The sequence below is a fragment of the Gnatocerus cornutus genome, chromosome 9 (genome assembly GCF_029298725.1).
Source record: "Gnatocerus cornutus isolate USDA-ARS CGAHR chromosome 9, icGnaCorn1.1, whole genome shotgun sequence".
Taxonomy (NCBI): Eukaryota; Metazoa; Arthropoda; class Insecta; order Coleoptera; family Tenebrionidae; genus Gnatocerus; species Gnatocerus cornutus.
This window is the reverse complement of record NC_142241.1, coordinates 4,950,232-4,976,140: the sequence shown is the minus strand read 5'-3', so window position 1 is coordinate 4,976,140 and position 25,909 is coordinate 4,950,232. Positions and strand designations below refer to the sequence as shown.

Below are 25,909 nucleotides of genomic sequence, written 5' to 3'. Positions count from 1 at the left end.
CTCTCCCGTCACATCTGTTTACAAAGTTAAGCACCTTATTTTTCCGGATTTAGAATGGAGAGCTGTAAATAATCTACACAGTATTTAAAAAAAATTGACGTCGGTTCACTTTTTATTATTAACTTTAATTTCCCAAGTTGCAGATTTTTTTTTATCGATGATGTCACGTGCAGAGCTCCCGTGGTCGTAAAACTTGTTTTCATAAAACTTTAAATTACGTTTTTAAGATAAGTGTGTGTACTTTCCCCGATAAGTGGTAAAAAAGATACCATCGGAAGTTTGCTTTTTATTGCAAATTAATTCCAGGGAGACGGTAATTCTTATTACTGAAGATTGTCCATTTAGTCTCCTAATTGATAATTTCTAAATGAAATGGAAATTGAGATTTCCAAATGGAGTTCCTTCTGGAAATAAAACCGATCCCCTCAAAGCCTTTTTTGTCGGTTTGTACGAACTTGAGGACACTCCGCTCTCGAACAAGTTTAATTGAAAAAGAGTTCCGGTACAACTTTGAAAATTCCTTTCCGCTGGAATTCGCACCTTTAGTGCGCATACTTAATCGGAGGTCTCGCTGGTTTGAATATCGAATATTTTTGTTGGTGATAAGAGGGATCTTTTCGAATTAGCCAGATTCCAGTCATTGGGTCCGAAGGTTTTATAAAAATTTTGTTCCGCCATAATTGGCACCTTTAATACGCATACATAATGAGAGGTTTTGCCTCTTTTGAATAATTCACCCAAGAATTGCATCTCTGGGCCCACCGGACTTATGTTTGTATGTAACGCTGATACCGAATTAGCATTTTCCCGCAACAATTCATGGGGTTGGGGAAGTTTTGTTTGAGTTGGAGGGCTTATAGAGTCAGTAAGATGGCGCGTGACGATATAACCAGCCGCCATGTTGACGTTGCTGTCGCGTGTATTTATTGCCACGTTGCATTTTACGCCTGACTAATTGTAAACTTGTTTGGAGAAAAGATATTTCATCCCCTAGGGCTCATTTGTAATGCCATAAAGACGTCACGGCGGAGATTACCGACCAATTAATTATGGCACTCTGCTTTGATTGGTCTTTAATAAGACAAGAGTTTTTCGTTCGTATCGGCAACCGTTGCGTTTGTTTACGTTTTTACACGCAACGGTGGAAGTAAATGTTGGTGGATTTGAATGTGCTCATCATCACTTCGCCACATGTGTAAACGTTGAAACCGCCTCTGGGAATAAACGCAATTAATTAAGCTTCAAAGCTGTCTAAACTAAACAAAAAATCTTGACAAGTTTTGATTGATTCGGGTTTCATGACACCGCTTGCCTTATTTTTAATATTCTAAGCAAGAAAATTGCGAGTCTATGCAAATTGAAATGTTCATAAAAATTTTATGGCGTCGTAATTTTTCTCGAGAGATTCAGATCATCATTCATCAAGCGTTGATTGACTTGTTGAAAATTTTAGAGCTGAAATCGTCGGTACAAATCATTAGGGTGTATTGAAATACCCTCGTCATTTCTGGCTGCGTTTGCTATAAAAAAAAATAGAAATAAATGGCGTGAGAAGTTTAAAGCTTGAAGTTTCGACGCGGATAAAACATCCGCAAAAAGTAGCGACATTGTAAAATTGCAAGCGGTTTTATTGTGTAGCTTTGCATACATTCTACGCAAGGAAGAAAAGTAAACACATACATAACGGAAATGAATACTCGTGTCACACTAGTTGAAATTAATACCGGCCGCCATCTTGACGGAAGCTAAGCAAATACAAAATGGAGTTCTTTCCAAGTTTATTCTGTCTTTGTGTTATACGCCGGAGATTTGCTCGTGCGACTTGGAATCGAGTTTTTGTTTGTTTTATTCAGAAAACATTGAAAAAATGTACACCACTCGATAACTTCCGATTATAGAACGTTGGAGTTGTTGTATTAAACATTTTCGATGCATATTGATCCGATAAAAGCCAATAGATAATTGGTTTTATTACTTTGATGAGGGCCCAAATAGGTAACAATTATCTGTCAGGAACATCCGATGGATGGGCTTTTAATATAGAGTCCTAGTTTTACTGCGAAATCCCTTTTTCGATGTAATTAAGCGTCCAAAGTTTCAATTGAAGGGATCACTACTGAAATTTAGAGACAGATTGATGGCATTCTTTAGTTACGTGATGGCGGAGAGGGATGATTTCAGGAGGGCGAATTGGCGTTTAGGGGCGCTTTGGACACATTAGAAAAGCCACGAGAGGTTCACCACTCGCGTAAAAGGGGAGAGAATTGAGCTTATTTTTTCCACAACTTTTCAATTGCACGTATCCTCTTAATAATATGTTTATTCGTTTTAACTCTAATGTGCAAATTGTTATTTTTAGTGTATAGAATGATGTAATAAAACACACATAAAAAGATGAATTTTCATTTTATTATTTAATTAGTGTGTTGGAATATTTTCATATTCCATTTTACAACTGTCGGTTTTGCATAATTATTAAAAATCTTTATAGTGGCTAAAGGCTGGGCTATAAATAAAAGTGGAGAGATTGTGCCACCTATAAAACTAGCTCCATTATTCACTGCAGTAGGGCCATTTATCATTTAAAAAACTTGTACGACACAAATTTAATTTTTTTCACTGACTTTGAAGAATTAAAAAATCTAACTAAGCTCTTTCCACGACCTGAGATAATTAATTTTTGATCATAGCGGTCATATTGTAGAGGATTGCAAGTTAATCTCACGTATGTACTCAACCGGCAGAATGAAATACTTTCTTGGAAACGAAATTCGCTCACTTTTAGTGTAATTTTCATTTTATGTTGCGTTTTATATTTTAAATTGTGAAATTCACACCATTTTACCTGCATCACCTCATCATCATTTCCTTTTTCTTTATGAATTTTCTCGCCTGTGACTTGATCTCATGTTTTTATTATCATGTTTTACGTCTATTATTTCTTTTGTAAGTAGGGAGAATTAAACTAAAATGGGTTACAGGTATATGACACGTGCATATTAATAAATTTCATACGAAGTTTTGAACTACTCTAATTTGATTTTATTGTGCAGATGAACACTACAAAATTTCTAAAATTGATTTTACCTAAAACCTACCGGTTTATCTTTGGAGACAGCAACTAACAGTTCACAACAATTTCAGAGAGCTCTTAAAAGTTCATTGTTATTTCCTTCAGTGTGCAGTGTTTTACACGAAGATTTATGTAATAGTTCTTACATGGTTTATCTGGCAAAATAGCTTTGGTTTAATTGTAACAACAGATACCGCAATTTCTTGAGCGAAAAATATTACCTCTTCTGGTTCCGAATGAAATATGGTTGTCCGTAGTAGCGTTATAAATTATCTGGTAGTTACCATAACGCTCTGTAGCAAGTTTATTTCACCTTTTTATGTAGTTTTCTTTAAAATGCATCTGTTTATAACGGCATTTTTTTCAGTCGTTCCAATCATCTAATTATTATTCCAGCTGCGCTTGCCACCAGTGACGTAAACCATCGTCTACCAATCTCGTCGTGCGTTCCATCCAACATCCTAAGATCGATAGACCTCTTTCTAGTTGATTGGGGAACAAATAATGATGGTCTCTCGTTTGTTAAATGGTTTTATTATTCGAAATCCCTCTTCTCGAAGAAGAAGTCTCCTCCGATAACCGTGTATTTGCGATTGTAATTAAACCCTCGGTCGTATGTGTGCTTTTCTTATCTCTCCGAAACGAAGAAAAAAGGGTTTAAGTAACGAATCCTCGACGTTAAAAGAGGAAACTCTTAACGTAATTGGTACGCTCTCAAACCACTGATTCATTTTTTATTCGCCACACCGCGCAATTGTTTGTCGACGATATCTTCAGCGACGTTTTCTTGTAATTAAACACTTCCCCGCGTCTTCATAAGGCACCACGACGAGGGAGTTATCAATTACCGTCGCTTTCGTAATGAGTGGATGTTGTTCGCATTCTTGCGGCTTCGGTTCTTTAATATTTCATGTAGTCCCATCCTGGGGGAGTTTCTCGTACAAGTGGGCATTCCAGGAGGATGATCCTCCAAAGACGGAGGGTGGTATTAATAATGGAAGAGTGGCAGTTTTACAATTCTCTACCGCCGTCATCATTGCGGATCACGTTGATTGCTTGCATCCATTTTCAAAGCCGATGGGAATCGACGTGGTTAATCGGTCGAAACGCGAGCGAAATTAGCGCGCTTTGTTTTCATTTTGGGTGGAGCCCTTTTTGACGGGAACGGACTGGAAGTGACGGAGGATCGTTTACGATTTTGACAGTGGAGAGGCGATTCTAATTGATGTCTTATGACTCGGCGGAATTCAGGTGGGAAAAGAGAACGCGCAATTCCCATTTCTTTCGTTCAATTGCTCTTCCTTTTTCGGACTAATTTGCCGGGTTCTCTGGGTACGAATATCTTCATGTAACTATCCCTAAGCGCTGTTGTTCTTGTGGCAGCATCTATTTGCACTTTGCAAAGTTTTGAATCACCTGGAGCTAAACTAATTCAGTCGGAAGTAACAGATACTTCAGCATTGACCTCGCTTTCACTGTGAATCTCGCATTTCTAAATTAGCGATCTGAAGAGGTCAAATTTAACGATCCAAAGATGTTTCAATTAAGTTTTCCTCCTTTCATACATTTTTAAGCATCTGCTTGTGATGGATGCATGCGGCGCTGTCTTGTCTCTCTAATAAATATGATCCTCCAAGTTCCACTCTTAATTAATATAAACTCTAAGACAATGAACGGATTTTCCGTACTACCAACATAATTTATTGGAGCTGACGTAATAAGGATTGCCCTCGTACAATTATGTCCGTTCTTCCCTCATAAACAATCCCGGACTTATCAAGCTGTCTTGTTTCAAATTGGGGTCTCGGCATACAACACACACGTTTTAAATTTCAACCAAAGCACAATACCGACCAAAGACGCAAGAAGCAACGCTGTAATTACGCGGCCTCCTCTTAACATTGTGTGTCGTGTAAACAACTGCGGAAATTTATTTGTTCCATCAATTTTAATTACCTTCGTTGACAACCGGATAAGGAAGAGCGAAACTCTCGAGTGTGAGGATGATTCCGTAGAACATCACTTTTTACTTAATGTTTCGCGTTTCGTACAAAAAATTAAAAACGAAAATTTAGAACTTTGATGTCTCAAACTTTTGTTGCGAGTTCGGATTCAGACATCAAAGCTATAATTTGAAGAATATTGAAATTGGAATAAGTAGAGTTGGGTTGAAACAATCGCAGGCATTCTTTGCCGTTTCGTTGGCTTTGAAAGCGTCGAGTTGTGTTGTGGTTTTTTTAACAGTGAAACGATAGTCGGAGTTGTTCGCTTTCTAAGGTTTGGGGCTTTTTTCATCGATTTTGTTAGGATGATGTGGTCGGAATTCGGCCTGAAAAAATGGTGGATGCGCCGGAAGAGAAAAGTTCAATAAAAGATCTTATAAAAATACCAGAACTCAACACTTATTATTATTCTACTTACTACAACCTCTAAATCAAATCTCTTCCATTCTCGCTTGCTCCGGAGAGTATTTTTTAACTTGATTTTGTTCTACATAATAAACAGCATCAATCTAACGTTAGTATAGTTGTTCCAGATAAATTGGATTTTGTAAAATTGTTTCGCGGAAAAAGGTAAATCATAAAATATTGTTAGGGATGAGTTCGGTAAAATTTTATTAAAAGCTCTGCGGTTTTTTAATTTTGGAACGGTGACATGCCTCTATAAAAATGGTGGATGTTAAATTATAAAAGAGCCAAGTCGCTAGCGGAGTCTTTGCTTTTTACTTAATTATTAGTCTCTCTCTTGATGTGGGATTGTAATACAATCACGTCACATGTTTGGTTAAGACGACGAAAGAACTGGCTTCGTGCATTTTCCGACTTGATGTCGAGTTGTTCCGTAAGAACTATTTCATTTATTCAGGTCTTTTGGTATTATTTCAAATTCTATTATACGTCAGAGCAGCTTTTGTAGGCACGTTCTCTTTGTACACTGCTTTATCTGTCTTCCGTTTCCGTCAACGTCCTATCTTAAATAATAATATATACCCACCTGCCTTTCTGTTTCCCCAAACAAGAAAACTTTATATCTTGTCTGCAGCAAAACTTGGCTGCCATTTTTTTCGCATGTCTTCTCCAGAACTTTACTAATTGTTCTCGTTCTTGCTGCAGGTGTCGACGAAACTGTGGAGTGAAAGGTGAGTAAAAATCGCAATTTTCCTTGGGATATCTGATGCAATTCGCCGGGGTCGCCTATAAAAACAACCCTAGATCTATTGATACAGAACGCGATCTTGCCAGAAAACGAGCGCTTAAGAAGGGAATTTAGGCCAAACTCTGGTATATTTCACATCAGCAACTGGCCATGCGCCAAATGGGGTTTTGGATTTTTCTAAAAGAGGAAGCTCGGAGTTTAATGAAATGCGATTTTTCTCGCTTTTGCTACAAGAAAAATGCCGCTTTTCCAAATGAGCCGGTCATCAAAGTAATTTTGCGAATTTGCAAGCTTGGAAAAACTCGTTTGTGTTGATAAATTCCGTCTTTGAATGGGCATCTACAACTGTGTCCAAAAGTACACTTTAGAAATTAATTACACCGAAATTAAAATGCCAGAGCTTGAACACTTTAATTAAGTTTTCCACGTAGTTTTTCATGTTGTCTCGGATCAGCCGGTTTCGCGCTATTTTGGTGTTCACAACAAGGCATTTTTAAAATTTTGTCCCGTGTAATCGTTCGAAATTACAAGACGCCTTTTTTATCTAAATTGCTTCGTTAGCGGCAAAAGAACAATTAAAGACTCGAGTTTTTTGTTTTTCACGTCAACCATCTTGGCTAAAATTTATGTGTACACAAACTTCGTTTCCTAATTTGTTTTAAATGACCGTTAAAATGGAGCGAGAGGAAGTCAAACTTTAACCCGGGACCATATCCGGTTCTTAAAATTTCCCTTGCATACCACGCGATTAATTTCACCTGTCAGAAAGTTGTAATCGCTTTCATTGGAGTTTTAGAACTGCTATAGGAAAGGCGGGATCGAAGAATTAATAATAGTCCACGGAATGCGGGATCGAATTCGCGAAGACTAATAATAGTAGATTTATTGTTATTTGTCTATTAAATTTTATTGGAAAAAGAGACAAATTGGTTTTTCATAAACGGGGGTTTATTTCCAACGGGACATTTATTGCATGACTCGAGACACACGTTTAATGAAAACGACCATCGATTTTGTATTTCTTTGGCGGATTTAGTTTCACTGTATATTACATCAGATCTATTTGATTCAAGGGCTGCGAGTTTTCTTTTGGTCGGGAAAAGTTTTCAGAGTACTTGTGAAGCGAACGGGTAATGGGACACTGGAAATTGCACAAAAGTTTAAATGTTTTTATCTTACACCAGTCCACCAGGTTTTAACGTTAAAAACACGTATTAGCTGGATATTCTTTTAAAGAGAGTTTATTTAGTTTAAAATGGCTGAAAACAACTGTAGTCGGACCACATTTAAGTGAGATCTTTCTCGATTTGCGTCATCAGTTAAAATTAATGGATTGGTTTGAATAACGCCCCGAATGGCTTATTGCGTTGTTTAACAACTGCTGAAGAAAGCTTGACATCCCTTATTCGCCGCCCTGTCAATTAAACCCCCTTTTCTCCCATTGCATCTCGGCAATCACGAAAAGACATTAAGTCATGAGCACACTAACAGTTCGCGAAAAGGAGCAAACCTCGTTTAGCTTACAGAAACACGAGAAACGTTTCAAAAAGCAAACAAATCTCCCTTCTCCCGCTGCCATCAATCACCCATCCAATTAATCCGTCGTTATTTATTAGCGATGTGTTATAATGATGGTGTGTACAGAACGAAGAGCGGGTGGTGAGATCCCGTAACTGCTTCCCGTTGCCAGAAGGCGAAAGATGGCGCTCACAAATTACCCTTTAATCTACTATATGCCCGACTAATTAAAGTCGTCGATGGTTGATGATATTAGCGGCGTTTTAGGTCTGGCTCCTACGGGCAACATTTACCTAATTCTCACTTTATTAAATAATGTTTGATGGCACCCGGCCATCTCTGGACGCAAGAGGAATTATGCGCCGCAAGGTGGCACATTTTTCGAAATAGATCAGAGAGCACCCCTGTTAGAAATAATCGGCTTTGCTCAACGGAACTTGTGTTGATTGGTGGAAAAGCCGATGAACTAATCATGGACAGACCGGGCAATGAATTTCGGTCACGTAGCTAAAGATGCAAGCGAGTCGTGCAATGGCCGGAATCGAAAAATTGGCCGAATTGAATCAAACACGACAAAAAACAAAGAACCGGATGTGGTGAATTACTATTTGGTCAGCGGAATTAGAATCTATAAACGGATTTCAATCGACAAAAACGAGAAGGAAGGGAAATCTTCAAAGCCGATCTACTTCAGACAATTTTATTTAAAAGTGTTTATGGACCACAAAGGCTGTAAAAAGTTGCAACTGTGAACAACGCTTAAAAACTACCCCGTATAATTTCTGTGTTGTTGTGCTTTGACGAACGGTGAAAACATCGAAAAGTTTTCTCTACCTCTATGGATTCTACGTTTATCGACTACTTGAGTAAATGTAAAGTAAACATAGTTGCTTATACTGTTATTGTAAAAGTTCGAATGCACTTACAAAAAACGGTAAATAAAACTTTGTATGAACTGAATCTTTATAAACAATTCATCTAACATTTGGATAATTGCGTCAGAGTATAAAACGCGGGCAGCTACCGTGATGTTTTAATAGTGCTCATGTTCTATTATAAAGCGCAACTTTTCTCTGAAGATAAAAGCTTGCCAGCAGACAATACTCAGCTTTCAATCACTGCAAAATTTCATATTTAGACGAAAACCGGCGCGGCGCATTGATTGCAGTAATAACAAACAAAGTCTGTACGATTTTTTTATATTGTCTCGAAGGAGATTCGAGTATTTTTAGGTTTCCATGTTAGCACCTTTAAACAAACTAATCTTTTTTGATTTATTACATTTTCTCCAAATTCCCATAGAAATAAAAACGTGACTACAATTTCAGATTCCATTACGAGACTATATTCCACAGTATCCCCTAAAATGTTCTTTCATGTAATAAAAGCAGCCAAAGCACTTTCTCGCGATGAGGAAGCCCAGTGACTTAGTGAACATATTTATGTGTCTTATCCCGTCGCTTCCCGGTGGACTACCTTTCCAAATTTGATTAGATCTAATAGCGATCATAATCATAAATAATTTAATCCGATTATTTCCACAGAATTTCCCGCAAGTATGGCAATAATAGCAACGACCCTCGAGTGTTTTTCTCAATATCTCGGGGATTCCCTCTTTCTCTCGCCTACTTAATTTTCAATTATGTCTTGTGTTGTTTTTGTCAAACTCAAATCGAACGGGGATCAACCCTTCAACGACGTCGCTAATTCGTCTCGAAAACCTCCAATTTATCCAATCTATGAAATCGTGTATGAACTTGGTAGGGGTGCCCGCTATATTCGATTACATCAAAAGAGACGTAATTAGACACAGTAGGTGTGTTTTATTACGGATTGCGGTAATTTATCAAAGGGAATTTTACGTGAAAGACAGAAGGGTGAGGTTTTGTCTGAGTGCCCGACTCGTGTGAGCTATTCTCTGTGATTATATCTACAGTGTTCACGCATAAAGGACCAACCTATAGGCGTTTAAAGAGATTTTCATTTAGATTGGTTTGATTCATACCGTTTCTTGTATCAAATTTGTTACCATAAATAAAGGTACCATGTAATACACGATGTAAAAAAATTGAATATTTGGTTTTTCGACCGCTTCTCGTAAACTACTTGTTCTACCGATTTGAAATTTGACTAGATGATAAACTTGGAGCGGCTCTTTCAATTGATAGATGACTTAAAAACACGAAACATTATTTCCACCTAAAAAAGTTTTCTTAAAACGTATTTAGGCCAATATCTCGTTAATTGTGAAGCAAACTTAAGTTATGGGTTCTCATTTAAGGCACAATTTCACACAGAATCCAAAAGTATGCTAATTTTTCACGTACCTCTACTAATAACTGAATTAGGAGTGACTAAAATTGAAAAATAACAACATTTTTCCGACTCAAACTATGCGCTGCTAGAACCAGGCAAAACCGATATCCTGTGCGGAATAACGAAAATATTTTTGTTTTGACATCAAAACAACATAACCCCGAGCAAATTTATACTCTGGAAAAGAGGCCAAGTGGCTTTGGACCACACACGTAACCTAATTCAGCACAAGTAAAGTGGCAACTTTATTATTTGCGACATTATGGGTTCGACGTCGATTCTGTCGGTCATAAAGTAAACGAACCCTGCGACTAAGGGCTAGAGAATCCAAGTAAGTACTTTAAACATTTGGTGAATTGTTAGCAGGGTTTTCTCCGTTCACTTTTCCAGACTCGAATGCAAATCTGGACTATTCGATGAATTCGCTGTCCATAATTTCCATTAATTAAATCGATCTGCATTTATGTATCTCGGCATTGACTCTGCTCGGTTGTCCGATAATTCCGAATGGCTTCCATGACCCTTCCGTGCATTAATCGTTGGAAATGTGGCATCCCAATCGCTGGCCGCTCTTCCTTTACAGATGTTGCTGCATCTACTGAACACATACGTCCACGTTTAAAGGGTAACACGGACGTGGTTCGTGGTGCGTGTTAGATGCAGGATCCGTGCTAGAATTCCGAGGTCGTGTTATTTCTCGGTCGAGTTGTTCTCTCAGTGAGGTGAGGTTTTCAATCTTAACACCTCGCCGACTCCGCCATCTGCACACACGAACCACCATCAACTCCACACAGACTGTTTAAATATCTATTGATTTCCCTTCGGGCAGATCGTCGTGGTCCGAAATCACTTAATTCGAAGGAATTCCGATTCTAAGCCTGCAAATCCATGGGACGGAAATACGAACGTCTCGAATTTATTGCCGGCTTATTAAAACGTAAGTTTTGTCCACGAAATCGAAGGGACACTCGAGCGAAGGAAATTCTATTTGATAAATCGAAATTCGAACTTGTAATGGACGATGGCTGGCGTCAGCTGCCACGAAGCGAGCAGTTTGTCTTAGAAAAAAGTCTACTGGAATGTAAACAAGGTGGTCCCTACACGACACCCTTTTTCTCACTAGGATGTGGTATTACGTATTTAAATAAAATTCAGGAAGCAATTTAAAAGTTTGTGTTGACATTGGAAACCGTGCTCGAAAAAATAATCAATTGCTTTGAAAACAAAAGCGTCCATTTGAGATCGCTTCGATGTGCACTCCACCACTCGTGTCCTGAGGGATGCTGGCGCAACGTTAACTTTATGCAATGTGAGATTATTAAGATTCCATCCCTCCAGTATTAGCTAGTTTAATCAGAATTTTCCTCATATTTCCCTGACTTGGCGGAATAGGACTTGAGCAAATATTCAAACACGAAAAACTTCCGTGTGTTACAAAATAGATGACTTTGCATCCGAGATTGCCAAAATGCACTTTCCTCACACCGATGATGGATTATTCTTCCTCCTCGGAACATCCTGTTTATCTATTCTATCTTAGTTTCACCAGGCATTCCTCTTTACTTTATAGATGTTCCGTAATGAGAATTTCGACCATATTTCTGTTCCATTAAACTTGGACGACTTGGTGAAATATTTAGAAGCGAGACTACACCATCACCACCCGATATGATCTTGAGTTTTCTTTTAAGAACTTTGGCGTTGTTTAAGGTTTGCATAATGCAATTCCCATTTAAACTTTATGAAGGGAAATATAAATAAATCTGAGTAGTTCGAGCCGAGAACTCGGGAAAAATATCGCAAAACCGAGCGGGATGTTGTTGGCGGTGGTGGAAGTTTAGAAGTTGTTGTTTCGGCAAACCTAATTAGAACGTGTGTACATGTTGATCTACTGCGCGATGAGATTTATAACGTTAAAAAACAAGTTCTGGGGTTTCCGTTCTAAAACTAAAAAATTATTGGGTGTACTTTGACGTTGGCTTCTGAAAAATGAAGCTGGTTTGAACTTATTACGTTTCATAGACTATATGAGCCCAATTTATTCCAGAATTCTCATTTGGGACTTTAAAAGTTTACAAATTGTTTGAAGAATCCGTTAACTTGTTTAAAATATCAGGAATTAGTGTGTGAGCTGGCCCGGCGCATCCACCATTTTAACAGAAATTTACCGCTCTATTACGGCTGAATGATTGGCTTTTTAATGGTTTTTATTGAAAATTACTCCAGCAATTTTTGTGTGTTAACCGGAAGCAATGGCTTCCTACTGTAAAAGTTTGTGGGTTAATGTTTCACGCTTGATTGTGTGCTGCATCGTGACTGAAGCCTCTTCCCCAAATGGTATGTTTTTTTGCTGAGTAAAAGTTTAATCTTTGATGGTCTGAGCTGACAAAGCTTTATTACACGCGACACTGGTTGAAGAGGGTTTGAAAGAAATAGCACAGATCGATATGTGTGTTCTCCGATTTTTTCTTCTCTTCTAATTCCCGTCAGGAGCAGCGATAACAACGGGTGCACGTTGAAGTGAGGGTTTCGTGTTGAAATTGCCGCAAAATTGTCTGTTAGATGAGGGATATTAATGTGTAATGGCGAACGAAGCCGTCAAAGGAGCGTTAAAAGGGTTTTTGACATCTGCTGGTGGCGCTTCTCTTCTTCGACTATAAATGTTCGTGTCCTTGCTCAAATATGGACAGAACGTGGTTATGGCGCGGTTCGGATATTTGACGAGCATTTAGGCCGAACCGATCTAAAAACTGAGGAAATATTTAACATTCATCAAACGGAAGAGTTCTGGAACAATGCAATCGAAGAGCTCCATGTTTAATTTATCCCATTACGATTCCTGAATCTGAGTTTCTTTATAAAAATCAACTGATATTATGGAGGATGTAAAATAATGGCGAATAATGAAATATTCAGGATTAAGGGTCGAGTCGTCGAGGCTATCGACTCGAACAAGGCTGCCAACATTGCTCCAATTTCCCGAGGGATATAGTTAGTTCGCCTTGAGCAGTCCCACTGTTTTAATTTTGTCAATCCTCTTTAGGCAATTTAAAAGACCATCCTCGGGACTTAGTTTATTAGGGAATAAATCTTAAGTCCTTCTTCTTAGCGAAAGACAGAAGAGTAATTCCTCGTCCTTTTGCTCCGGTTTGATTTCCTTCCACGTCCACGCTAACATTGTTTTCTTTCCATCTCAGAATTTTAATCACACAATCCCGTAAAATAAAATCATCATATTATGCAAAAATGTTCCCTTTAATTTCGAGAAAAATATTTACAACGGCGACGCCAGCTTGCCACGAAATAATTCGCGCCTCGTTTGATCCCTCGGACTCCTATATAACACAAAATGAAACCGCTTGAATGAGAAAATTGCGCCCCGGCGAAAGAACGCTAATTCCTTAGGTCAATAAATCACAACTTCTTCCAAATAGTCGGGAAAATCAGCGAGAACAATTCGCCAAAATCGAACGTCAATATTTTTTTGTATGATGCGAATCTCGTAAAAACCCCCAAATTTCGAGGCGCTAATCTGTTATAATTTCTCCGATATATCTGGCAGCGTTTCTAGCCAATAACGCCATCTTCCAAGGTGTTCGGTTCATTAGGCAGCGCGAGAACTTTGCCTCAAGTTAAGACAAACACAAACACTGCTAAACTCCCTTTATCTGGCAGTTAACTGCGTAGCCAATATCGAGAGGCTCATGCTCCTGTTTTATTTACATTTTGTTAATTGAAAAACAACGCAAAATAAACTGTTCCCCAAACAAGCCGTCTCTTCGAGTTTACCACCTTCTTTTCTCACAGCGAATTTTCTCCTAAATTACCTCGCGAAAAAACAGATAAATATTTAATGAGCCGTCTGTTTTTGACGATGTTGGCCTATTTGATGCCAGGCGCACCTGCGATCTATCGCCAAATGAAATATCAATATGTCGACATAGAAGTCACTTTGTATGGTTCGAGATCGTTAGATGGCTTTCTGATGTTCGCAAGAAGATGGATAAATGCTTTTAGGATTTTATGATGTTCGAAAGGAACGTGAATGTAATGAAATTGAACGTAAAAAAAGATGGGAGGGGATGGCGGAGTGAGGAAAGTTGTAAATAGTTATTGAAATTGGGACATTAATTTTTTGATACGCTCGGAAAAGTGGAATGACCGGGCGCATCCACCATCTTTAGCCATTTCAAAGAGAATTGTACAACTTTAGAAGCTTTTTAACATCATTTGTGACTTTTTTATAAAGATAGTGGCGCAGGGGTAGTCATTCGTCGATTCTTTGCATAATTGTACGAATCAACTCCCTTTTGGCACGAAAAAAGAGCAGAGAAGGTGCACGAGTGGACTCGTGTAATTAAATACTGCTCTCTAAAAGCATTCTATTAAGTAACGAAATTACATTTTACTAAAAGGTCCCGTGTTTTGCTCTGAATCTACGGAGATTAAACACTAATAAAATTGGCAACTCTTCTCTTAAGCAAATAGACTAGAGGCGCACACCTCACGAGACGAGTATTTACCGAAAATAAAATGACACATGAATAATATATGTCGAAGGATACAAGTCCTGTAACAATATCGATTGACGATTCTGTAAACACGAGCCCAACAATAAACGGAATTTTATTTGATGTACACACGACGAGAGTGCTCCAAACGGATTTTTCGTATAGATCTAGCACTAATGTGCCATTTGATGGCATGGTGGCACGAAACTGTAGACGGTGGTACCTGCAACAACGCGGAAATGTGAGCGAGTCAGGGAATTTAAATTGCCCAGGTTGCGGAAATTTATTGACATGGCGCATCCTCCAATTTTAAAGGTTTCTAATTAAGAACGACGTTTTTTGTGTCTATCAATAATGTTTCTCGAATATAAAGAAAGCTCGTTGTCTTTCTGTCGCTCTTTTTCTTTGCTTTTTCGACGCGTCGCCTTCGTTGTCGAACGAGTCCGTAAAAACTCCCCCCAAATAAAAGAAATGGAGATGAAAGTCGAAATAAAGTGGAGTTAACACCGGTCGGTGAAACTTGACGCATAAAGCATCGAGATCGGAATTAGTTGAGGAAAGTTTTCTCAGATGAACGCCTGAGAAAAACAAAGGGCACTAATTTGTTCACATCTTTTTTGTTTCTAATAATCAAAGCGAATCGTAGACGAACTAAAAACAGATGCTGGAAAATAAATCTCGCCGTCCAATGCAGGTTTTACATGGTTTTAATCAAGTCGAACAAAACCGCTTGTTTTAGTTTTATGCAATTTTTTTCATTGCTTCTTTCGTTTCAGATCGTAACGAATTTTCTTCGCCGGATAGGACACAGGTGAGTTTACGATTTAATTTTTTTTAGTGAGTAATAGACCTATTTACATTTTTCCCGCGTTCCATTATCGTTATTTACTGATACTGCTTTTTCCACTTCACTCTGAATTTTTCCTTCCGGTGTGATTTATGTAGCTACGTTCCTACAGAATTTTCTTCTATTGGAATACCTCCGGGCGTTTTATCTTTGATCTGCACTTTTTGCTCATCAAGTGCAGGAGCCGATAAATTAACAAACTTCGTTAACTAACAAAAAATCCCGTTTTATGGACGCGTGATTCTCGAGGGAATTTTAGAATCTAATGTTAGTCAAGACGGATTTTAACAAATTTCGGAATTAGTCGCTCGAGATAAATCGTGTAGTTGTTGGTTTATTACGAGACATTCCGTGTGTTCGTTCCTTTATTACAGTTACATTGCATTCCAAGTTTTACTGTAGAAGTAAATTTGCAATTCCGGTTAATTTTTTGTAGATTAAAATTAGATTATGTGTGCAGTGTTGGGAGTGGTGAATTATAATACTGCAGAGTTGGAAAATTTTACTAACTTCTTTCAAATTTGCGTTGCCTCATTCGATGCGTTGTTTTGATTGGGGGGTTGCTTTTAATAGCCCAAACACAGACAGCGCCTCTCGGGTTTCGTCCTGAAAACTTTTCCCAACTTTTCTTAATTAGTCACCCAGACTAGGTAATTTGTGACTTTTTAATGAATAAATTTTAATGAAACCGTTGACCTCTTGATTGGATCCGCCATTTTCGGTCCCCACAAGTTTGTATCTCAAGCATAAATTCGACCTAAGTCTATATTTACGTTGTTTATGAATTAATCAGTTGACAAGGGGTCGATCGAAGCCGTTTTCTTCGCGATCTCATATTCATTGTGTATTTTTCTACACCATCCGATGACGCAATTGTATGGAGCTCTGTCATGCTTGAGTTGGATCGTCAAGGTTCGTCTCTTTGATCCTCTCCTACTGTGGCATTTTAACTGGAATAAAGGGAATAATTCCCCAAGACTTAAACTTCGACGAGACGAGCTGAAATAATTCAGCGTCGAGGCCGCTCTGAAACCAAGCGATTTGGAAGCCGTCACATCCGTTGTTAGTTGCTGAAAATGGAATTTTGTACATAATTAAAATTAATAACATTCGGCTGGTTATAGATTTTCGCAGCGCAGAATGGAAATTAGCAATGAAAAAAAAACTCCAGTTTGCATGTGATTATCGACTGGAAAATGTTATTTATGTAAGATAACGCTGCCCGGCTATGCATTACCATAAAAACGAGCAAAAACAAAGCAGTTGAGCGTCCTGTAAAAATAGTCTTGTTTCCTCATTAATAAATAAACAAGTCTGCGTCTTCGTTTTTATAAATTCTATCGGGGAAATTCCACATCTGGATGCAAATCAGCGGTGTGGAACCACCAACATACGCATACAAAGAAGAAATTCAAATTCGGATTAGTCAACTCGCAGATGTCACTGTTTGATTTGAAGTTTCGCAGAGTCACGCTCTGGAAAGCTCTTACATAAAATTCCGTGATTTAAATACGTTTTATGTTTAATTTATGCCTATTGTAGCGGGAAAGGTCAGGGCAAAACTAATTTTCTCGTTTCATTTTTTTTATTATGCGCAACATTAGCAACTTTAATGAAAACACGAATTTTAATAATAAATTACATTGTAGTTCAGTAACGGCAGATTTAACAATGTTATTTTGATTAACGCATTTTAAATTATTTAGTACTAAAATGTAGCACAAAAATTTTCGTGTCTTCAAAGTCTCATCTTCCATAATCAAGTCGGTTTTTAAACTGAAATTGAGTTGTCCTTAATTTTTCTCATTCCTTTCGTTCCCAGGGCTAAGAACAGCGACCTTATCTTGGATTACGCCCTACTTTTAATCCAATAAAAAAAGTTTTATCTTCAAAGTGTGGATATTTTCGTAAACTGGGGCTCTTTTGTTCGACTTGAAGTGAAACATTCGCCCTGTTCAGTTTCGATGCGATATCTAAGAGTTCTCAGCATACAAACCAAATGTTTCAAGTTTGCCAAGTGTTGTAGATTTGCGCCTCGAAGCGTCTTTTCCCTTTTGAAAAAAGTTACGATCGTAACTCGCGGACGATTAAATCTGTGTCGGTAACTCGTCGATTTTTCAATATTTCCTTTTCAATAAAAGGCCGATCGGTAGCTATTTAATAAAACTTTTATCATCGTCCATATCAATATCCATAACGTTTTACGTCTCGAGTCGTTTTTATCCCGCGATAAATCAGATCAGAATTTTCAAGATCGAAATTAGTTATAACTGAGCCTTGAGGGATGGATAAAAGGACAACAACAGGATAACGCAATTTGCTTGGAGATGTCCTTGGGAGGAAAACTCTCGAGCAGAGAATTTTCGGAAGAAAAATGATGTAATTTTTGCGTTCGGCATAACGCAGTCCCTGAAGTTTCTACATCACAGTCGGCACTGACGAATGTCTTCATTTCCCACCACGTTTGCAGAATTTTGATCGACATGTCATGAAAATTTCACGATTCGATTTTTGATGGATTACCTTTCAAATGATTACGATACATTTGATTCGTCAGAAACAATTTTCTGCCAGTTTTTCGTCGTTGACCTCGTTGACCGCGCCAGATGTTTCACGGTGCGAACGGTGATTGGTGTTGTGTCCACACAGGGCCGGGTTGACGCAATTGTCCCGTTTGTAATTTCCACGATCAATAGAGGAAAGAGTCCGCAATTTTTTTTCTAACTCATCTTCAAATTTCACTGCTTTAAGTATCTATGTAAAGCGCCCGTTGGCGACATCTCCCGCTCGGTTTATTAAAGTGCGAGAAAAACTACTCGGCGTTGACAAGGAAATTACGCCTTCAAATTAATGAGGTCTGCATAAAAGTGGAGTTTTCCTAAAGAAAATTGTATCGAAACTCGACTTTTCAAAGTTATCCATAAAACTCTCGTATTCTTTCCGATTTTGTGGGGTATTTGCGCATTACGAGTGCCTCGAGACTGTGTCCCATTTTTGAGACAATTTATGTTTTTTCTCGTCTCGACCGAGGCGCGAAAAACACCCTAAAGAAATAAGATAATTTCGCGATGGAATAATGAAAACACCTCCGAGCCATTCTTTCTTCCTCCACGAGACCATAAATGCGAATGGAAACTCAACCGGTAAATTCGGAAACACGAAAATAAAGCGTGCACGTTATTTAAAATGAAAAGTTCAGCGGCCTTTATTTACGCTTACGGTTTAATCAAAGTCCGGAATTAAAAGTTGCTGTTGGGGACTTGTGTTGTAGTCTGTTTTTATTTTCTTTTCTTTTCTCCTGTTGTTGATGAATTAACCGCAAGAGATTTCTAATCATAATATCGCATCGCTGCTACTTCTTATTTCATTTATTATCCTGGCGCTTAATTAGGAGTGAAAATTTCCGTCTTAATTGAGTTTGTTCTGGTTCTTTTCGGTCGTGTTTGACTTCTCGGCACCAGTGCCATCACTCATCTCCAAGATTTTCCGGGAGAATTAAAATACTTGAGTAAGCATCTCCTTTGCTTTGATTTCGCGTGCCCCACATCGTTGGCATTCTGGACGAAGTGGTGCTCTGCATTTTCCTATCAAGACCTTGCAAATTGTTGCTCCAAAGTGCCATTCTTTACCTGTTTTATTGGACAAGTCAGCCCCTATCCTGAGTGAATTCTAACCCGTTCCTTAAAATCGAAACCTCGGCAAAAACTCGAGGGGAACGTCCTGAAAACTTCGACACTGCACAACCATTTCGAGTTTCTTAAATGAAATTCTCGTTAAAATCGAATTATGTACGAACACACCTGCTCTAGTTTGTTTCCCAAGACAGCTCTGTAATTTATTTTCCAATGTCACTCTTTCATTAATTAGATAAACCAAACGCGTTGCATCGTGCTCTGCATCTTGTACGCGCACAGGTCAAACATTACGGGTGAGTTAAACACGCGACCGCCATCTGTCGTTTATCACAGCAGTTGGTTGAACTTTCTTTGAGTTTTTGTGTCTGTCGTAAAACCCTTTGTGGCGATTTAGACTTCCGCGACTATAATTTAAAACAGAAAACAAGCTCTCGACTGGCTTTGACGGAGCAAAAGCGATGTGTGTCACGGAACGGATGAAAAGTTGGTAGAGTTTAAAACTAATTCGGGAAATGACAAATCGCGTCCTATCAAAGCGGTCCGAATGACAAATCCTTTTCCGTCGAAATTGCAATATTCACTTTGTCCCTCCGACCAAGATCCATAACTCACGAGACAAATCCGGTTCCGGAGTGATTCAATTTCGAACTAGGGACAAATCGAATCGATTATTAATTCGAAAAATCTTCCTAATATCGTTCGGGTCAATTGGCTTGAGCTTCAAACGGGAGCGGATAACAAGATCTGTCTTTTCGATGTAAATTCAGTGAAATTTGTCATAAGTTGTGTTAAATCTAAATCAGATCCTGCGCTTCTACCATTTTTTCGTTTTGTAGGAACTTCAAATAAGTAGATGAAAAATGCAAATAGATACAGCTGAAATAGACCCAACTGGTCCGCAGCTTTCTATGTGCAATATAAAGTCAGTTACGTGGTTTAGTTGCAAATTTCAGAGCTTGGGGAGGAAAGTAGAATGAAAATTGCACAATCAGAATCAGTTATATGACAAAGGAATAAATCGCAGTTCTTTATATCCCAGCTTAAACTGATGAAGAGCGAAAAAGAAAATATTATTCGAGTCTCCATAAATCGAATTGTCCATATTAAGTTAGAAAAATGATTTGAAGCCGCTGCAGCAGAGTGCATAATAAACTCCGGACTTTATTATTGGGTGTCGACATTTCGATTAGGCCCCAAAGTTGGAGTTTGGGTCTGTTGCAAAGTTTCCAAAGCATTTCGACGCTTTTAACGGTCATTCTGTATAATTATCTAGATAATATCACGATTATATAACTTCCGGAATGGATTGCGGAAATAGTTCACGCAAAATGTTGCTTTTATGTCTGCGGGAAATAAATTGGGAATGTGTCCTGGAAGTCTGACACCAATTTAGTCGCTACACTATACCAGGAGACCGTTACGAGATAAAGAAAAAAACCTGGGACTAGTTCCGGCTTCGTTTTAGTCTTTACTCCAACGGATTCCTCTGGGAGCAAAATTATTATTCCATATGTTATAATACAGCTCAACTTTATACCCCACAAGCGAACTCTATTCTCTTTTGTAATTTAATAGTGAAAATAATTTACACTGTTCAAACATTCGTTCGTAAAGAGATGGCACCCGTTTTAATTGTCGTTCATTATCGATTCGAATTTGGGCAGAATTGATGTTGTCGCTCGTAATAATTTTACAACTCGGACAAAGTAACGAGTAAACCATAAATAGTTTATGAGGAATAAAAAAAGCACTGAGGCTTTATTCAGCATTTTTCCACCATAGAAACGCCATATTTTATATTTTCACAGTCGTAAGCAAAGTTTGATGTGACGCAACTTTAATTCGCGGTAATAACCTAGTACGTGTGTGAGAATAGCTTTTGCTTGCCGACTCTTTGTAGCACACGTGTAATGACGGTCGTTATCACGTATAATCAGGAGTCAAGTTTAACCTGAAAAAATTGGAGCACCGTGCATTCTTCGCTCGTAAAAATCGTTTGAAAAAAAATGTAAACCACATTTACAAAGGGGTGAAAGTTAAAACCGAGGACTAACACAACCTCCGCTAATAATTTTCATCCCTAGTTGAATTTTTAACAAACTCAAGTATAAAGCCGCTACATCATTTTCAAACGAGTCTTGATGTAGCTTTTATCTTGGCGTAAGAGTCGAGGAATATGAGGGAGCAATGTAAATTATGAATCAGGACGAACCGAGGGGAGGAAAAAATGTAAGCTCGAAAGTTGCGAAGTGCTGACGTGGTTTGATTTGTGCGAAAGTCATTTGTGACTTGCTTTGTTGCGGAAATAAGAGAATATTTAACTGAGTATAATCGTTTTAAAACGGTTAACCAGGTTTTGCGCCGGATTCAGTTATGCGTAACACGTTTGTGAAGTGCATCTAACGGCTTTACGGAACTTTAACTGAATTCTCTTAACACTTATGATGACGTAATTGTAACAAACTCTGGACCACAAAGTTCAGGAAAGTACGGCATTGCTGCGCTATTTTACAACTGATCTCTTGTATTATTGTTCATGCCCTGAAGTTCAGACTGTAATTTACCGCAGGGATAATAGGAATCCAATCCCAGAAATCCAAAGGAAATCACAATATGGGAATTTGAGACGGGCACGGCTCCAATGATAATTAGTTGTATATTTTTGTTCACTTAGTAACACTTCGGACTCTTGATCCGTTATTATCTATTGATTTTTCACGGAATTGAAACAATGACGTCAGTGCTTAACCTCAAACAAACATTTCTGAAAAGCACACTTCGATCTCGACATCCACGCTGTTAAATATACATTTTTTAAAAGGTAATAAATTCAGGAAACATTAAATTAGATTATCTCACTGTCACGTGTAGCAGCTAAAATTTTTAGAGGTTTCCAATATCATAAATTCTTTTGTACCCGCAGCTCTCCAAATCAAGCATTTAAACTTCCAATTTTGAAAGATGTGGAAAAGTTTCGCAAGCTGACGCTCGTTATTTATCACAATCTAATAACGTAATATCTAATAGATATTTTTAAATTTCCGATTTATAGCAGTTTCTGTCTAAAAATTATGGGAATGGGAACAAGCGCTGAATACAAACATTATCAGTTTCTTTTTTGTAACTAGTTTCGGTAATTGGAACGTGCAAAACGACAGTAAATACGTGACTTTTGCTTTGTTCGCCGTTTCGTGTTTTAGTTCTGAACAAAAATGCCGATTTTAAGCTTAGTTTTCTCCGACTTTGATTTAAACAAAACCACACTGGCACTCTGTTTTTCTGAATCAATAATTTAGTCGTAAAATTAGTTTAAATTAACATAGATTTCCATCTACTTATTAGAGGAGTAGAATTAGAAGCAGGATCCTTGGTGAAATTAATATTCTATGATATTTGATCAAATCCTTGCTCCTGCTTAAATTGTTTAAAAATTCATCGTTTCAGTATTATTTGAATTTATAGCCTCTGGACTGTTACAATGGGATATTTTACGAAAATCATTGACCCATTGAATAATTTAAATTCAAGCGCATTTGTAAGAGGGACTTAAAGTAAATCATCAAATATTTGGATAAATTTGAATCAATAGGTTAAAAGGTTACGGATTTTCAGTTCACCAGTCACACGTCGCGCTGATTTTGACACCAACGATTTTTGAATAATTAAAACGACTGCAAGTTGAAATATTTTCATTTATTAATTGCGACGCTCCACATTTTCACGTCATTTCGGTTGATTCGGATCTCAGTAATAAATTATCTCCGTACAAATATTCTTAATCGCGAATTCTAGACAGTTAGATAAAGCGGATATTTCATGAAACAATACATCTAAAACCATAACATGACAGATATGCTGTCCACGATCCAATTTCCTGGACCGCTTATACCAAGACAACAAAAACCGCTTGGTGTAGAAAATAAATAATTTTCGCTATATTCGAATTTACGGCATGTCGGTCAATCCAAACCCCGCGCGAAATTTCAATCGTGCGTCGCTTTTATTTTTCGACGTGTTATTCCATCCGTGGCATATTTCATAAAACGTCTCGCGCCACTAAAATTGAATGTTCGTCCTATTTTCGCACACATTTATCAAAACAAATTTAAACTACATTATGGCAGATCGATAAAGCCGTAAAAGAGGCGATGAACGGGTCGTTGGAAATGGACGAAATGTGAATGCCATTCTGAGATGACCTATAATCACATAAACACATGAAAATGGACATAACGGAAATTCACGATAGAATAACGCTGATTAGTTTTCTTCGTTTAATACTCGCTTGGTTGGCCGACATGTCCACGGCTTGTTTAAATTTGGAGGAGCCTGTCAAAACGGCTGAATAATATTTTGACCATTACCGAAATGAAGCAAAACGTTTTTTTTTTATTTTATTTGATATGAGCTCATTCCGCTATTAATGTATTTCATTTCAATAGTCGGTAAAAAATGTCGATTTTACATGAACAACACACAGTAAATTTTATGAACTTTTGCGATTTATTAATATTTCGGCCGTTAGTTATATCAAGCTGAAAAAATCGGTTGTTTTTAAAATCAGCTTTTTCTGTGCAAAATTTCGCCTGCATGTGATTAAGTGAACACATTTTTAAATACTGTTGGAGAACTTGTCTAGTTTATTGAATTTACAACTAAATTATTTGTACAGCAAATTTTTGATGAAATTTATTGGGTACCCAGTTCATTAATAAAATGAATCCTTTAAAGAAGGGCTGTGTCGATTAGGACTGAAATGATTTTCATTGCAGTAATAAAATCGTTCGATGGACCAATTTTAATGAGTTCCTTTATCTACCCAATGAACTTTTGTGGTATTTATGGTTGCTTCAGGTTCAGCGATCACATAAAGGCCAAAACAAAGAGGGAAAAAGGCTGAAGCAGTGATAGGATTTGAGCCAAAAACTTAAATAACAATATTCTTGCCTTTCCACGGTTTAATTCCATGCAAATAAATTTAAATATAATTCAATAGATGGGTCGTTTTGTATGTGTGTTTCCCGGGAGAACGGATACACACACAGCGACACGAGAGTGAACCGGCACTTGAACGCAGGTTAATCCCCAATTCTATGCAAATTACCGAAGCAGATTCCGTTTCCTCTCTAGAAATTGGAATAGTCGACACGGTTTTCCAGCATGTAAACTTTGCTACGACAAAGTTATCGCCTCGGAGTCGTTATGTAAATTACTACGCTCACCGTATGAAGATATGACAACTTATAGTCATTATCTCTCACTTAACCTGAGGATAACATTGGGAAGAGCTCGACGAATCCCAGGATACAAGTCCAGACGCTCGAGCTGTAATTGCGATTCAAACAGTTTCCACTCGTCGGTCCGACCACGAATAAAAAGCAATTTTTTCCTTTTACATTATGCAGATTTCAAGCCCCGGGGACATCCACAACAACAGTTCGATTTATATTGTATTCCTTCCTCACACGTGTCGAAGGGATGCCACAAAGGCACGTCCAATTAAATCATTTAAAAGGACAAATTTCAATATAAATTCGAGCAGATTCTTGATCAAATTAATGATGCCAGTGAATGAACCTTAATTAGAATGTCGTTTTCACTATGATTGGGGCCGTCTGGAAGTGGTTCGAGTACATTTTCCACATCTTTTCTGTCAATTTCCAACTACTCGAACGCTTCCCCTATATTAAAGTGAGAATGCTGAATACTCGACTATTTGCATAGTAGACTTATTGAATAAAAACTCTACGTTCGTGTTTTTAAAAGGGAACTTTAAGAACGGAAACATGTTTTACTGATTAGAAGACGTCTCATCTTTGAAGCTTTACTTTTCGAGCACTTTAACCAGACACTGGTAAGCCAGCTTAATTGAAAATACGCGACACGTGAATGTTGAACAAAGTTGCAACAGCTCGGCGACATTCTCAAATTGCTAATAACCTTTGTATGAGTACTTTGCTCAAAGCATCTAAGGCTTTAAAATCATAATATTATACAATGTAACATAATTTTCACTTTAGGAACTTTTTCAAGCTACTTGTTTATTTTAATGACCAACCATATTATAAAATACAAAATTTGAGATTGACGTTATTAATATTAAATTTTTATAGTTAGGAAGCCCAGTTTAGTCCACCACGTAAAAAAATTCATTAGCAGCAGATTAAAGCCTAACAAATTGGGTGTTAAAATGCTGTCCTGAAATTGTAAGCAATTAGATTAGTTGCATTATCGTATACAGCCTTAAATTTATATTACTTTGTGCTGAACTGAATTAGTATAATTCCGTTCTAGAATTAACATTTCAATTTACTTAGACATTGTGTTCTAAATTTGTCATCACATTATTATATTAATAAGCATTTTGTTATCGATCCATCCCACCTGTTCTAAGTATTAAAAATTATTGAAAAGTAGTGAACCACTCAACTGAATGGAAAAAATACCAACATAACTCGGTAATTTGTCAAAGTAATAACCGTAACCATTTTCAAATAAATACAAGAGTATTATTTGATGGCATCTCATTAGTTATCTTATCAGTTAAACTGGTCTTTTCTCATTAGTTTTCCCCCGAAACTGCGATATATTATGAACTTTGTTGCTTTGATCAAAAACTGTTTCGTGTGCGAATGAATGAAACATTGCGTGCCATTTCGAGTAGACGTGATGTCATAGACCTCGCCCTGCCTTCGTTATGAATATTATTAAATGAATAAATTAAATGAAATTTTATCGGGGGACGACAAAGTCGTTCTTAAAGCGGACAGGTTGCGACGACGAACTGCATAACCTGAAGCAATATGCAGAACAACAAAACCGTCAGCGCTAATAACCATCTATTGGTGCATAA

General features: G+C 37.7%; 1 protein-coding gene across 5 annotated transcripts in view; it reads left to right on the top strand.

Moving 5' to 3' along the window:
* cpx (synaptic transmission protein complexin) overlaps window positions 1–25,909 on the top strand; it is an 85,487-nt gene that overhangs the window by 25,348 nt on the left and 34,230 nt on the right. For 3 of the 5 annotated variants that reach the window (XM_088045038.1, XM_088045037.1, XM_088045039.1), the window contains exons 2-3: window positions 6,187–6,212; window positions 15,351–15,385. The gene's annotated coding sequence lies outside the window, so the exon portion shown is untranslated. The remainder of the gene's footprint in view (window positions 1–6,186; window positions 6,213–15,350; window positions 15,386–25,909) is intronic. The other 2 variants (XM_088045041.1, XM_088045040.1) reach the window with 1 other exon arrangement.